Source organism: Pteropus medius, unplaced genomic scaffold (genome assembly GCF_902729225.1).
Source record: "Pteropus medius unplaced genomic scaffold, Ma_sr-lr_union100, whole genome shotgun sequence".
Taxonomy (NCBI): domain Eukaryota; kingdom Metazoa; phylum Chordata; class Mammalia; order Chiroptera; family Pteropodidae; genus Pteropus; species Pteropus medius.
The window spans coordinates 4275864-4289319 of record NW_024346065.1 but is presented as its reverse complement, the minus strand read 5'-3'; the positions used below and the strand labels follow the sequence as shown (position 1 = coordinate 4289319).

General features: G+C 36.4%; 1 protein-coding gene across 4 annotated transcripts in view; it reads left to right on the top strand.

Moving 5' to 3' along the window:
• SLC8A3 (solute carrier family 8 member A3) overlaps nucleotides 1–13456 on the top strand; it is a 157060-nt gene that overhangs the window by 15085 nt on the left and 128519 nt on the right. For 2 of the 4 annotated variants that reach the window (XR_005655540.1, XR_005655541.1), the window contains exon 3: nucleotides 186–2834. The exons of 1 other annotated variant lie outside the window; for it this stretch is intronic. The gene's annotated coding sequence lies outside the window, so the exon portion shown is untranslated. Of the gene's footprint in view, nucleotides 1–185; nucleotides 2835–13456 lie in introns of those variants that run through there. One more of the 4 variants, XR_005655542.1, reaches the window with a different exon arrangement.

The window sequence follows — 13456 nt, the reverse complement described above, 5'->3', positions numbered from 1 at the left end:
GATTGTGGTTGTACAACTATAAATATAATAAAATTCATTAAATGATACACTGAAAATGGGTGGATATTGTGTTATGTAAATTATATCTCAATGAGGCTATAAAAAAAAGATTACTAAAAGCAGCTGATGTTCCATGATAATTATCTGACTGACTGGTTTCTAAACCTAGTCCTCTTGGTGTCTAGGTCCTGCCTGATTATTCCCGGCATACAAGGCTGCTTGCATGGAAGTTAGGATAGCAAAGGGGCAGCAGAGGAGCATCGCAAACAAATCACTAAACAGATGCCATTTACTCAGATCCTTGCTACCTAAGTCCTAACTGTATTTCCTACACTAAAGGCCACTCATACTCTCAAACAATAATGTGCCTTGTAGCAAGGCTACAGTACCCATCTTCCTCACCCCCAGGGCAGAACCACACCTCCATCCAGCAATGCTCTGGCCCCTACTGGTCTCTGCATTGGATTATGAGAAAAAGGAGGAATTGGGCCCCACCCAGATCCCCCAGGATCCTTTTTACCAGTTTGGTATGCCCATCCCCCAGCTGCTGCAGGTGATGTTGCTCACAGGTCACACCCTCATGGTTCTCTGGTATTCTCACTTGCCCCTGTTTGAATGAAATTGCCTCACTAGAAGGTACTTATTTAGAAGTTATACCCTGCAGTAATCCTAGAGATATCTGTGGCTGAGACACCATGTGAGGTCTCTAGAAAGCACCAAAAGGAGAGCCGCAGTGCAGATATAAACTGGCCACAGTCATTGGTCACCACAGTGCTGATGAAATGGGCTCATGAATGGAATAGCCCATGATGGCAGAAATAAAGGCTATGCATAGGCACAAAAACATGACATCGCTCACCAAAGCTGACATTGCTACAACTGCAACCCTGCCTGTCAACAGCAGAGACTGATGTTGAACCCCTTCGATAGTGCATGAGTTTTTAAGGAGACCACCAGCCACTTAGTGGCACTTGATTACATGAGACTCCTTCCACCTTTGGAAAGGCCAGCAATTCATTTTGACTAGGACAGCATATTTTATAAATGTACATTTACCTTTTCCTTCCTGCATTGATTTGGTCAACACCTCTATTCAAGGGCTCATGGAGTATCTGATCACTAACATGGGATCTTCCACATATTGTCACTTCAGATGAAGGGACCCAATTTATAAAAAAAGATGTTCAGCAGTAGGCCCGAGCCTGTGTGATTAACTGTTCCTGCTACATCCCATATCATTCATACGCTGCTAGCTTGTTAGAGCACTGGAATGGCCTCTAAGAAACAGCTAAAGCAACAGCTTGGAGATGATATTTTACAAAGATGGGGCACTCCTTCTGGATACAGAATATATATATTAAAGCAGAGGTTGGCAAACTGGTTCAAAGGCCAAATCTTGCTTGCTGCTGTTTTACAAATAAAGTTTTATTGGAACACAATGATGCTCATTTACATATTGTCTATGGCTTCTTTCATGTTACATTGGTAGAGCTGAGTAGTGTCAGAGACTCTATGGTCCACAGAGCCTAAAATACTTTAGGCTCTGGCTCTTTACAGAAAAAGTTTGCCACTCTTGCCTTAAACCAACGATCATTGTATGGTCCTGTGTTACCGCTGAGAAGAAAGGAATGAGAAGGAGGACAGCCCTGTTCCAGCAACCTGGGAACTTTTGCTTTTAGTTTCTGAAGCTTTAGGCTCTTTAGTTTAAGAACTAGCAGTCTTTGTTTCTAGAAAGGGGACACGTCCACTAGGGGACACATTTATAGTTCTACTAAACTTAGGCTGTGGCTGCCATTGACATTTCGGGCTCATTGTGCCAGTAGACCAGCAAGAAGAGAAAAGAGTTACCATATTTGAAGGAGTAATTGACTGATAATCATGAAGAGGTAGGGTTGCTGCTACATAATGGTGGTAGGGAAGAATATATTTAGCACTCATTGTGAGCCACTGGCGTATCTCTTAGTACTCTGAGCCCAGTTTTCACTGTAAATCGGCAAGTAGAGCTCATCTGTCCAGACAGCAGCATGATAACCAAACTCTCAGACCCCTCAGGTGACACCACCAGGGAAGTTACCTAAACCAACAGAATGCCGGCTCAGGAATAGAGAATGGTTAGTAAAGGAAATAATCAGTATCTGTTCTGACCTCAGGACCAGCTGCAGCATGGAGGCTGTAGTTTCATCTCACTAACTTTTCTATTAAGTTTTCCTAGAAATTCTGATCAACCAGCATCCTGGGAGACGTTATAAAAGAATGGAGTGAAAGAAATGTGCAAAGCAAGTGGACCTGAATTATGCAAGGGGTGGAGCATAGCAGACAATGTTGGTGCTCTGTCCAGACTGCCTGGGTTTCATTTTTTGCTTTCGAATGCTCATTCTTCTCCAGCTGCTGCATGTGATGCTGCTAATGGCTTACACCTGCAACATTTTCAAGAGGCTTGCCCTTGGTAGATTGGAGCAACATTACCGGGAGATGTCTGGAAGTTATGCACTACTCATCCCTGTAACAATCTGTAAATGGTGACTGCCTAGTGCCTCATTCCTTATAATGCAAGAAAGACCATGGCGCAGTGTGTACATCAGAGCTCCTGGAGATTTCAGGCTGAGGCTACACTGAGCTGAAACCAGTCTTGCTTTGCTTTTTCTCTTGGTTGCTTCTGTTTTCCCTCATTTTCTTAAAAGATTTTTTTTTTAATACAGTTAGGAGGATGGACTTTAAAAGATGTTGTTGATATGCTGATTGGTCTAAAACAGGCAGCCCATGGGTGTGTTTGGCCCAAGATTGCTCATGTAATTATGTAATTTCTCTCAATAAAAAAACTTGATTATATCTTTGCTGCTTTTGTAACATTTATTCTATTTTTTCCCTAATATCTAAAGTCGGAATGCTTAGTTCATTAATTTTGAGCCTCTTTTGTTCTTACTTAGGAATATACAGTTATCCGTGTTCCTCAAAATAAGACTTTAGCAGCATCTCACAAGTATTGAATATGACTTTCTTTATCATTCAGTTCTAAGAATTTTTTGATTTCCATTATGACATTTTTTAACCCACAAATAGAAATTTAAATTTCCAAATACATGGAAGTATTTCTACTTGTCTTTGTTATTGATTTTTAACTTAATTTTATGTTGTCAAGTAAGTGTTCTTAAAAATTTCTTAAAATTTATTGAGACTTGTATTATGAACTGTCATAAGTATTTTGTACTTGATATATTCTGTAGCTGTTGAGTTCAGTGTTCTATACTTATCTTTTTCATTAAGCTTGTTAATTGTGTTGCTCAGATTCTTCATATCCTTAATTTTTTAGTCTTTTTAATTTACTATGAGAAATTAAAATCTCTAAGATGGTGAATTTGTTCATTATTATGAGACTATATTATTAATCACATAAAGTTTAGAATTGTTATATTATCCCGATGTTTTTATTATGTAGTGGCCATCTTTATCTCTAGAAATGCTTTTTGCTTTACAGTCTATTTTGTCTGATACTAGTATAGCTACACTAGGTTTCTTTGTTCAGTATTTTCCTAGTCTGTTTTTCCCATGCTTTGACTTTCACACCTTCTCTGTCCCTATGTTGTAGGTGAAGCACTCATAGAGTAGTAGAGTTGGATTTATTTTTAATCCAGTGCGACAATCTTTGACTTACAATTGGATAGTTTAGACAATTCCCATTGGGATCAGTTTTATATTTGATATGGTAAATTATTATCAAAATATTCTCCAAACCTTCCTAACAACTCCTCCTTACAAGGCTCCTCTCTTCCAGGTCTGTCCATGTGAAAGTATTCTACTTCTAACTTCATTAACATAAAAGTCCATTAATAGGCTTGGCCATGTGATTGATTGATTGATTGATAATTTTTATCAATTAAGAATGAATGGAAGTAAATGCGCCACTTCTGAGTAGAAGCTTTTAACCATGTTGTTCTGAGTTGTTCTCTGCCACAATACTTGTGGTGTCCCAGACTGAAGCTATTCCTTTGGTCTGGGTCCTAGATTGAATATCTAAAGCCAAGTAAAAACCGGCATGTAATGTGAGTGAGAAATAAACCTTAGATTATGTAAGTCACTGACATTTAGGGATGACTTATTAAAGCAAGATAACTTTACAAGATCTGATAAATACATTTAATTTTTTTTCTGCCATATTATTTGCTTCCTTCTATTGCTCTCTCTCTCTGTGTTCCCTTTTTTCTCCTATTGTGCTTCTTGATTGTTTTTAAAATTTTAATTTAAAATAAAATTTTAATATTTAAAATAAAATAAAATATTAAATAAAATTTTAAATTTTTCATTTATTTTCTCCCCTAACAGTTTGGAATTATATTCTGTATTCTTTTAAGTCATTTCCTATATATTTTAACTTGTATACCAATATTCATAGGATAGGCTATATTATGCACTGGGAATAAACAATTCTAGATTCTCAGTGGCTTAGAACAATAAAGGTTTCTATGCTCCCTCTGCAGTATAAGCTGATGGAGGCTATACCATTTGGGAATGTCAGTTGTAGTAGCAAGATGAGAGAATAGTTTGCAGTGGTGCTTAAATGCTTAAATGTGGATCACTTCTCACATTTTATTGAATAAAAGCACATGACCACACCCAGGTTCTTGGGAGCAGGAAAGTGCAATTCTGTGTGAGTAGAAGAGGAAAACTTGAAATATTGGCGAGGAGATGTAATATCTATTACAGTTTGCCCTTCTGCTCACCAAATATTTGGATAGCTCTTTCTCCCATGTAGATTACACTTATTTTCACCTCAATAGAGACAACCCAAGAGTCCCATCTAGTTAGAAAGTTTAGCTGAGTCAGGTTTCCTCTATGTTGTGGATGCACAGCAATCTCTACAATATAGATCTTAATGTGGTTCCTTGATACAAGCTAATTGAGCCAAAAAGACAAATTGTGTTTATTATGTGCACAAATTATGTTTCATTAAGTGACGATGAAACAGGCACAGCATAACAAGAATAGTACTGCCATTTAGAAAAGAAAACTTTGTGATATGTAGCAATCACTGGTCCATAGCAATTTTGAAATTCTGGCGGGCAAATATTGTTAAGGCCCTCCATCTTTGAGGTGAGAAATGTTCCTTGAGTAAATCTCTCTAGAGAGTGGAGGAACTTCTTTTTCCATTGTTCTCTATGGCCCTGACTCTGACATGGGTAAAGTACGTCTTTTTCTATTATCCTTCTTGGCCACATCTGAAATAAAGGGCAGTAGGACCTCCTAATGGATGGTGCAGTTTTCTCATTCCTTTTCTTGCCCAACTTCCAATAAAACTCACCAGAACTTAATAGACTTCTTATCCATTTGATTCCGATCTGCTGTATATGTCGGTATCCATATCCATACTTCCTTATAAGATGTGCTTTATTAGGGTGTTCTATTTCTATTTTCTCATATTTCTATACTCCAACTCTGTAATATCAGGTAACTAAGTCTGTTAGATATCACTGGGAAAAGTACATACTTTAGCTCCTTACTCTGAGTTATTTTATCTAAATAAGCATTTTTTGGATATTACAAACTAATTGGCTTTTTGCCGTGAAGTCCTTACTCCATCCAGTGGTTTTCACAAAGTTGTAATGGGCACTCCTTTAATTTGACCTCTGCCTCAAAGCTGAGTTATAATTAATTAGCCTTTGCTGCTCAAAGATGTTTTTACATTTAATTTTTACATTTTGGGGTGGTGAGTTTTCTTTTCCATCTCTGAAAGTCCATGAATTTTTATGTTCTCTCTAGTCTCTTTATCCTTGTTTGCAAACATAAAAATTCTTTTCTGAATTCAGGAAATGGTCAAATGCAGCCAACAGTTACCAACACTCACTAATAAAGTGTTGTTTTCCAACTTCTTCCCCTAGATACTTACTCTTACTGGCTCTATAACCTTGGACAAGTTATTATACTCTCTGTATATACGTTTCTTCAGTTTGTGGAATTGAGTTTTCAGTTTCCCAGTTCCAGATACCCTGTGCATAATTAACCAAATGGAACAAGCAACACTTGGCAAGGCAGTACTCTAAATTCACACAGGCAAGCAACTTTTTCCATCTACACCTTGAACCTCACCCCAAAGAAGTTACAGCATCTCAGAGATAGATCTAATTCAGACACACTTGTGAAGGCTCATCACTGAACAATACTAGCCACTCAGCCTAAATCATCTGAATCAGGTTAAAGGTGACCCTTCCTCCCCTCCAGGCTCGAAAATAAAAAGGGTAAATGAACTCTACCTCATTCAAGACTGAAAAAAAAGCTGGCAATTTATAAAAGAGCCCAATGAATCCTAAAGTCTGGCTTTAAATAATTATATCTAGATATAAATTTAGATGAAAAATATAATGTACATATAATTTTAGCAAAATAAAGTCTATTCTCCACAATATCTTAAAATCTACACTTTTCACTAAGCACTATATTACTAATGTAATTGAAGGCAATATGTTTGCTCTTATAATACTGTTTTTCATGGTTTTATGGTCTTCAGCTGTATGAATGTAACAATATCCTATACTTGTACATCTGGATTGTTTCATGAGGTTCCCTAAGACAACAGTAATGTGGGAAACACCCTTGTAAATTAAATTTGGAGAGCATCTTTATTTGTTTACCCTGGGAATTTTTTCTCAGTGTGCTTCTCCTAAGTCCTGTTCACCTTTGGAAATAATCTATTTGTAAGAAAAATCTTAAAATACCATAATTTAAATGTTCCATCTATTTCCATTAGACTCTAATTGACACAGAAGCTGCTACTTATCAAAATCTATGTGTCCTATACTTTACATTCTTAAATCACTCAGTAGCCTTTTGTGGTGGGTATTATTCTCATTTAAGAAATGAGGTTCAATGAAGTAAAGTATGTCCAAGGTCACAACTAGTTAATAGCAGAAAATTTGAATTCTTGTTGGTCAGACTTCCAAGTTGAGGGACTTTCCCTAATACCAAAGTCCTGAAGAGATTCCATAATTCAATTTTTTGTATAAATCCAATGATATTTTAGATGTGATGAGAAAGATGATTACTTAAAACTATCAGTGAATGAATTTGCGAAATGAATAACCATTCACTAAAAATTGTTGGAAATTAAAATGTTATAAAAAATGTTTTAATTATAAGGCAGCTGAAATCAAGTGGTACTTCTAATTTTCTTGGGTCCTGAAAACCCACAATTTGTACCATCTGCTTTGAGATGGATGCATGCTTAGGCTAAACTCCATGCTTTTCCTTAGTGCCTGCCCAAATCTCTTTGAGATGCCTCTATTCATGAGTATCTCTGTTCTTATACTGTGTGGATTATCTTTTCTCCAATGGGTGTTGTTAAAAACATAAGAACTAATGCCAACATGTTTTAGAGTTAACAGAAAATGTTTAACCCATTTCCCATTTAGAAAAAAAATTCAGCTTGCTGCCAGCATGAATTTAACATCACACATAGGAATACTGTTTTCTAGGATTTGACATTTTCAGCGATCGGGAATTACCATGTTTTGTAAGTGAAAATACCATTACTAAAAACTAAATGCTATAAAGAGAATGATATCATTTGTTCCCTAAGACTATCGATATACTAGAGTGACGCTAAAATAATAATAAAAGCAAGATATTTCATGGCAAACTTTGAGGGTAAGGTTAGGACTGTAATCCGTGAGTTATCTTGGGGTAAATGCTGCAGCCGGAAGCTCCAATGGCAAATATTCTCAGGGCATACAGGAAATGGGTTAAAGAGTATGCCACATTTCTTGTACTTAAGGTATTGTGGGATATAGATTCTGGTTGGTTCCTTTTTGCCCACTCTTTATTTGTCTGTCTTTTGGAAAGATCGGTTTCCACCAGTTGAAAAGATAAATGTGTCTACGGCCATGCCCCGCTGAACAAGTCTGATCTTGGAAGCTAAGCAGGGTTGGGCCTGGTTAGTACTTAGGAGACTTCCTAGATGGGAGACAACCTAGGAAGACCAGGTGCTGTAGGCATAAAAAATAAAAAATAAGGGATTGTAAACTGGCAAGGTCCTTGCAATCAGTGAGGTCAACCAAGGGTTGCCTCACCTGAAAAAAAAAAAAAGATAAATGCATCCTGTTTGCTCAGCTGTCAACTCCTGAAACTGAATTTGTTGGTTCGTAGTTTTGCAGTTACTACAGTTTTGAGGATGCCCTTCAGAAAAGTTGAACCTTTCACTCATTGGCCACCCTTGGCATCTATCAATTAGGATAGGTTCACCTTCAAGAAAGAGTGCCTTAAACTACACTAAATTTTCTCGTTTCTCAAAAAAGATATTCGAAGAGTTAGTTCCAGTTGATTGGCAACTTGAAAATGTTGGCAACTTGAAAATGTCAAGAATCCAGTCTCTTTTTATCTTTCAGATTCAGTATCCTGAGCATGCTTGCTTTTTATCCTCCTGCTTGTCACCTCACTGTCACTAGGTGGCTACCACAGCTCTAGGCATTAGGTCTTCACACTACATTTAAAGATGAGAAAAAGGGGACGAAGGAGAAACACCTTTCCTGTTCATCAGGAAAGAAATAGGCTGAAAAGTGAGTACTTGGCAAAGAGTTTTAAAATTACCATGATTGGCTTAGGCCAGTCACAGTTTATGTTTATTCAGCCTTTTTATTCCTACCTTTTTTGTGCTTTTTTTTTTTTAATCTTTCACTCCTATAGTGGTCAAGGCTGGAAAAAGGAGAAATGACTATTGCATAGACAGCTCATGTGATATGGTATGTCATATGATCCTCTGTGCTCTAGTAAGTAACAAAAAACAATAAAGTACATATATACTATGTATGGTTAGAGCTGGCCAAGAAGTGGGCTTGGTCTGTGCTTGGCTCCTTTAGCCTTGGCCACAGTAAGAATGAAAAATACAAAGACACCAAAATTATAGGAATACAAAAGCCAGTTAAAATCTTCCATAGCCTGAACTCATTACAACTACCATTAAGAGGCTCAGCTGAGCCAAAAATAAGGAGGCAACTGAAGTTATGGTTCCAAGTCAGGCAGAGAATAATCTGATGGTATCTTTGCTGAAGATAGCTCCCCTTATCTCTTAAGAATAGGAATCAGCAAATTTCTCTAGTTAGAAAGGCTCACTTATTAGGAGAAAAGTCACGATGTGTGTGCAATGATATTGGCAGTCAAAATTTTTTAAATTCCACTTGTGTGGGTGTGTGCATATGTATGTTCCTCAGCAACATATTATGCATTGAAACAAGGCTGATTGACAGCAACACACCGAATAAAATAATATGCTCTAAAAAAACAGTTTTTAGGTCTCCAAGTCTCTCCTGTCCTCTTTGTATGATACCTTCTTATGCATTGGAGAGGAGGCCAAGAAGCTAAGGTTGTAGCATGATGGTGTTTACCTCAGAAGACAACCACATAGGACATAAGTTTGGCTTTCGCCAACTCCAACTCTTCTGCATTATTTCTCTTAGTGTTGTTGGAGCCCAGAGCCCAGTTTGTGGAATTAGGAGGTAGTATCAATGGGAAAGTGATTATTAAATAATGCTAGATTTAAAATTAGTATGTAAAATTATAGCTACCAAATGACCTCAGGCATATCCAAATATATATTAAGGGTATAATTACATAAAATTATAACCTTAATAATTGTTATCTCCAGGTGATGATATTTGGATAATTTTTATTTATACTTCTCTGCATGTCTAATTTCCCAACAATAAATATTGCTTTTACAATTAGATAAATGTCATTTTTTTCTTCTTTTTAAAATCAGTGTCACAGAGGAAGATGCTGTTACAACAGCTGGTACTGTTCACTATCTTGAGAATGAGCAAATCTTTCAAGTGCTGTTTTCTTTGCATCAAGAAGTGCATTTCTTCTTGGTGAAAGGGAGAATAATCAGTAAGTCAAGACCAGAAGTTTTGTGATGCCTTCTCAGGGAAGAGACTTTCCAGGGTGCTTGGGGCCTGTTCTCTCTGGCTCCCTGCTGCTCTTGGCTCACTGCAAAATTTAGCAGATTAATCATGGTGCGCCATAGAGACTTATTTTTAGCTCTGTTGACTTCTAAACTGTAGGCAAACAAACATGCAATAGACAGAGTACCTTGCAGGTGGGCAGCAGAGCCCTCCAAAAGGAAAATAGCCCTCCATTAGGTAGAGAACTACTTATACCAAGAGGAAGAATACTAGCTATGGTACCTTAGGTAGAAAGTGTTTAAAGAAGATTAAATCAAGCTAAAAGCCTCAGGGATTTCAGTCTGTCTGGCTTCCCTCATTGTCTCCTGCCACTCTCCCCGATCATTCACTAGGCTCTAGCCAAGACATCATCTTCTTATTCCTCAAACACAGTCCCTGCCCCTCTGCGCCTAAATCTGCACACGGCTTATTCCTTTACTCCATTGAAGTTGCTGCTCAAATGTTACCTCTTCTGTGAGACCTTCTCTGAGAATTCAATGTAAATTGCCACTAAAATATCCCCACTGCAGCTACTGTCTAACCTTTCACCTGGTTAAGTTTTCTTCCTCTTATTTATTCTTATCTCAAGTGTTACAAAAATGTACCCTAGTTTATTTATTGATTATCCCTTCTCCGTTATAATAGAAGCACAGGAACTTTGAGCAGGAACTTTGTCTCGTTGTCTCGTTGACTGGTGAATCTCCATACCTAGAACACTGCCATATATAGTTGGTTTTTAGGAATAATTGTGTCAGTGAACGAATGAACGAATCTTCCCCCCTACCTCACTTGTGAAGGTGATTTTGTAGCAGCTTTACTGCCCCTCACTAAGGAGCTATAAATAAGTCTGGGTCTGATGTTGGATAGTTTCCCTTTTGTCTCCCTCCCTCATCATGAACACTGCCAAAAAGCATATTCTTCTCCCTTACCTCACTTTCTTTTACTTTTGTGTCTAGTTTGTTTCCTTCAACCTTGCCTCTGGAGAATCTCCTTAGAGCTTCAGCCTTTTCCTAGGTGTCTCTCTGTGCTTTTTTTTTCCCCCAGCTTTATTGAGGTCTGATTGGCAAATAAAAATTGTGTATGTTTAGGTTGTACAATGTTATTTTAAGGTGTACAACATGATCACAATATACATATACATATTTGAGGAGAGAACACTTAAGATCTACTCTCTTAGCAAATTTCAAGTATACAATACAGTATTGTTAACTGTGGTCACCATTTTGTGCATTAGATCCCCAGAACTTATTCATGTTATAACTGAAAGGTTGTATCCTTTGACCAACATCATTATTTCCCCAGCCCTCAGCCCCTAGCAACCATTGTTCTACTCTCTGGTTCTACGAGTTCTACTTTTTTAGATTCTATATATAACTGAGATCATACTATATGTGTCCTTCTGTGCTTGGCTTATTTCACTTAGCATAATGTCTTCCATATTCATCCATGTTGTTGCAAATGGCAGGATTTTCTTCTTTTGTACTCTTCATCATAATGGGAACTTGGTCTTTCCCATCTGGATCGAGCCTTTTAATGTCAGAGTATAATTACTGTCCAAGAGCAGTGACCCAGAGAAGCCCACAATGGCATCCTCGTTGCTGCAGAAGTTCCTGTGGGACTTAATTCATCCCTGACACTTAATTCAGCACTGTGATAGTTTTTTCTCCCCTAACAAAATGTAACAGGTAGTCCTGCATTAAAACCTCTTACCAACTCTGCAAGCATGAGGGGAAAAGTCAACATGCCAAGGGCAGTTGAGTAGAAAGGTCTTACATCTTTGATGACATTACTGCGCTGCTGAGAGTTACCCTAACATCACTTTCCTTTAGGCTTCTTATGGTTTAAACTGCTGTTGGTCAGACACTCCATAACTTTACGGAGGGAAGAAATCCTAACAGGGTTGTGGGATTGAGCAAGGATTTCTTTAAGGATGGAAGATACTTGCATTTTTATATAAATTCCTTTATTTTTTCTTTGCTTTATTATTATTATTATCATACCATTATTTGCAAACATTATCAAATTACCAGTGTATATTTGGGTTTACCTATACTTTCTGTATAGAACTTTATAACAATTCTATTAAAATCAAGAACAAGACAAAAATGCCTATTATTATGTTATTTGACATCGTTTTATAAGTTTTAGCCAATACAGTTAAAAAAATAAATGAAAAGGTTATTGTAAATATTGGTAAACAGTAAAATTTCCGTTTTCATATTAGAAGATTGTTTTCCTAAAAAAGAGATTCTACTTTAGGTCTCAGTTTTCACATCTAGAGAACAGATATAATAGTATCTACTTTATAGAGATATTATAAGGATTAAATGAGCTGAGACATAAAAGACGTAGAACAATGCCTAGCCCATTGTTAACTCTCCATAAATGTCATGTTATTATTATTTAAATTATTGAACAGGGTAACTGGATACAAAACTAAAATACCTTTTTAAAAATTAGCTTGACTTTTAATAAACAGAAATTTAAATGTCGGGAGGAAATCCCATTATTAATAAAAACCCAAACTATAAAATGCCTAGAAATAAAATCACAAGACAAAGACCTAAATAAATAAAACTATGAAATCTTATTAAATGGAGTGAGAACTTTCTAAGATAGATTGATAAAATGTCCTAACAATGGCTACCTGTCCCAAAAGTAATTTATATATTTAATGAATTTTAACCAGAATCTCAGTTTGATATTTATTTACACTGGATATGATGATTTTAAAGATCAATGGAGGAATAGCAGAGCAGTCAAGTAAATTTTTACGGAAAGATGAAAGGGTGATACTACAATTTGTTGTATATCTAATGTAATAAAATTAGATTTTATTGTGTGGGGACAGAAGGGTATATGAGAACGCTCTGTATTTTCTGCTCAGTTTTGCTGAGAACCTAAAACTTCTCTCAAAAATATAGTTTATTTAACATAAATAAGCCAAAAAAAATGATGAATTTGGCATAATAATAGACAAAAAGATCAATGAACAGAATCCAAAATTGGTTTAAGTAGATATGTCTTAATATCTGACCAAGTGGGAAAGGGTAGTTTATTTAGTAAATTATGTTAATAGAATTGCATCTAAAGCAAAACAGGTTAGACTAGTGCATCATACCATGTACAAAAAATTCTAGATAAATTAAAAATCTAAATGTAAAATGTAAAATTTTAGAAGAACATTTGTATTAGAGAGGGGCAGACCTTAAGCAAATCATGAAATCCAGAAGCCTAATGCAAAATATGGGCATTTTATGCATGTAAATATTAAAATCTTTACATGAGAAAACACAATATAAGCAACATTTTAAAAGGCAAATAGACTTGGGAAAATTATTTTCAGCACGTGGCAAATAAAGAGTTTATATCATGAATTATATTGAGAACTCTTACAAATTGATAATATTAGAAACAGAAGGTAGAAGGGCAGAGGATATAAAGAATTTTCAAAGGATGATATGAAATGGCTAATAAACATTTTAAAATTCTTTAAATATCTTGAAGTAAAATGAAATACCATTTTTCACATA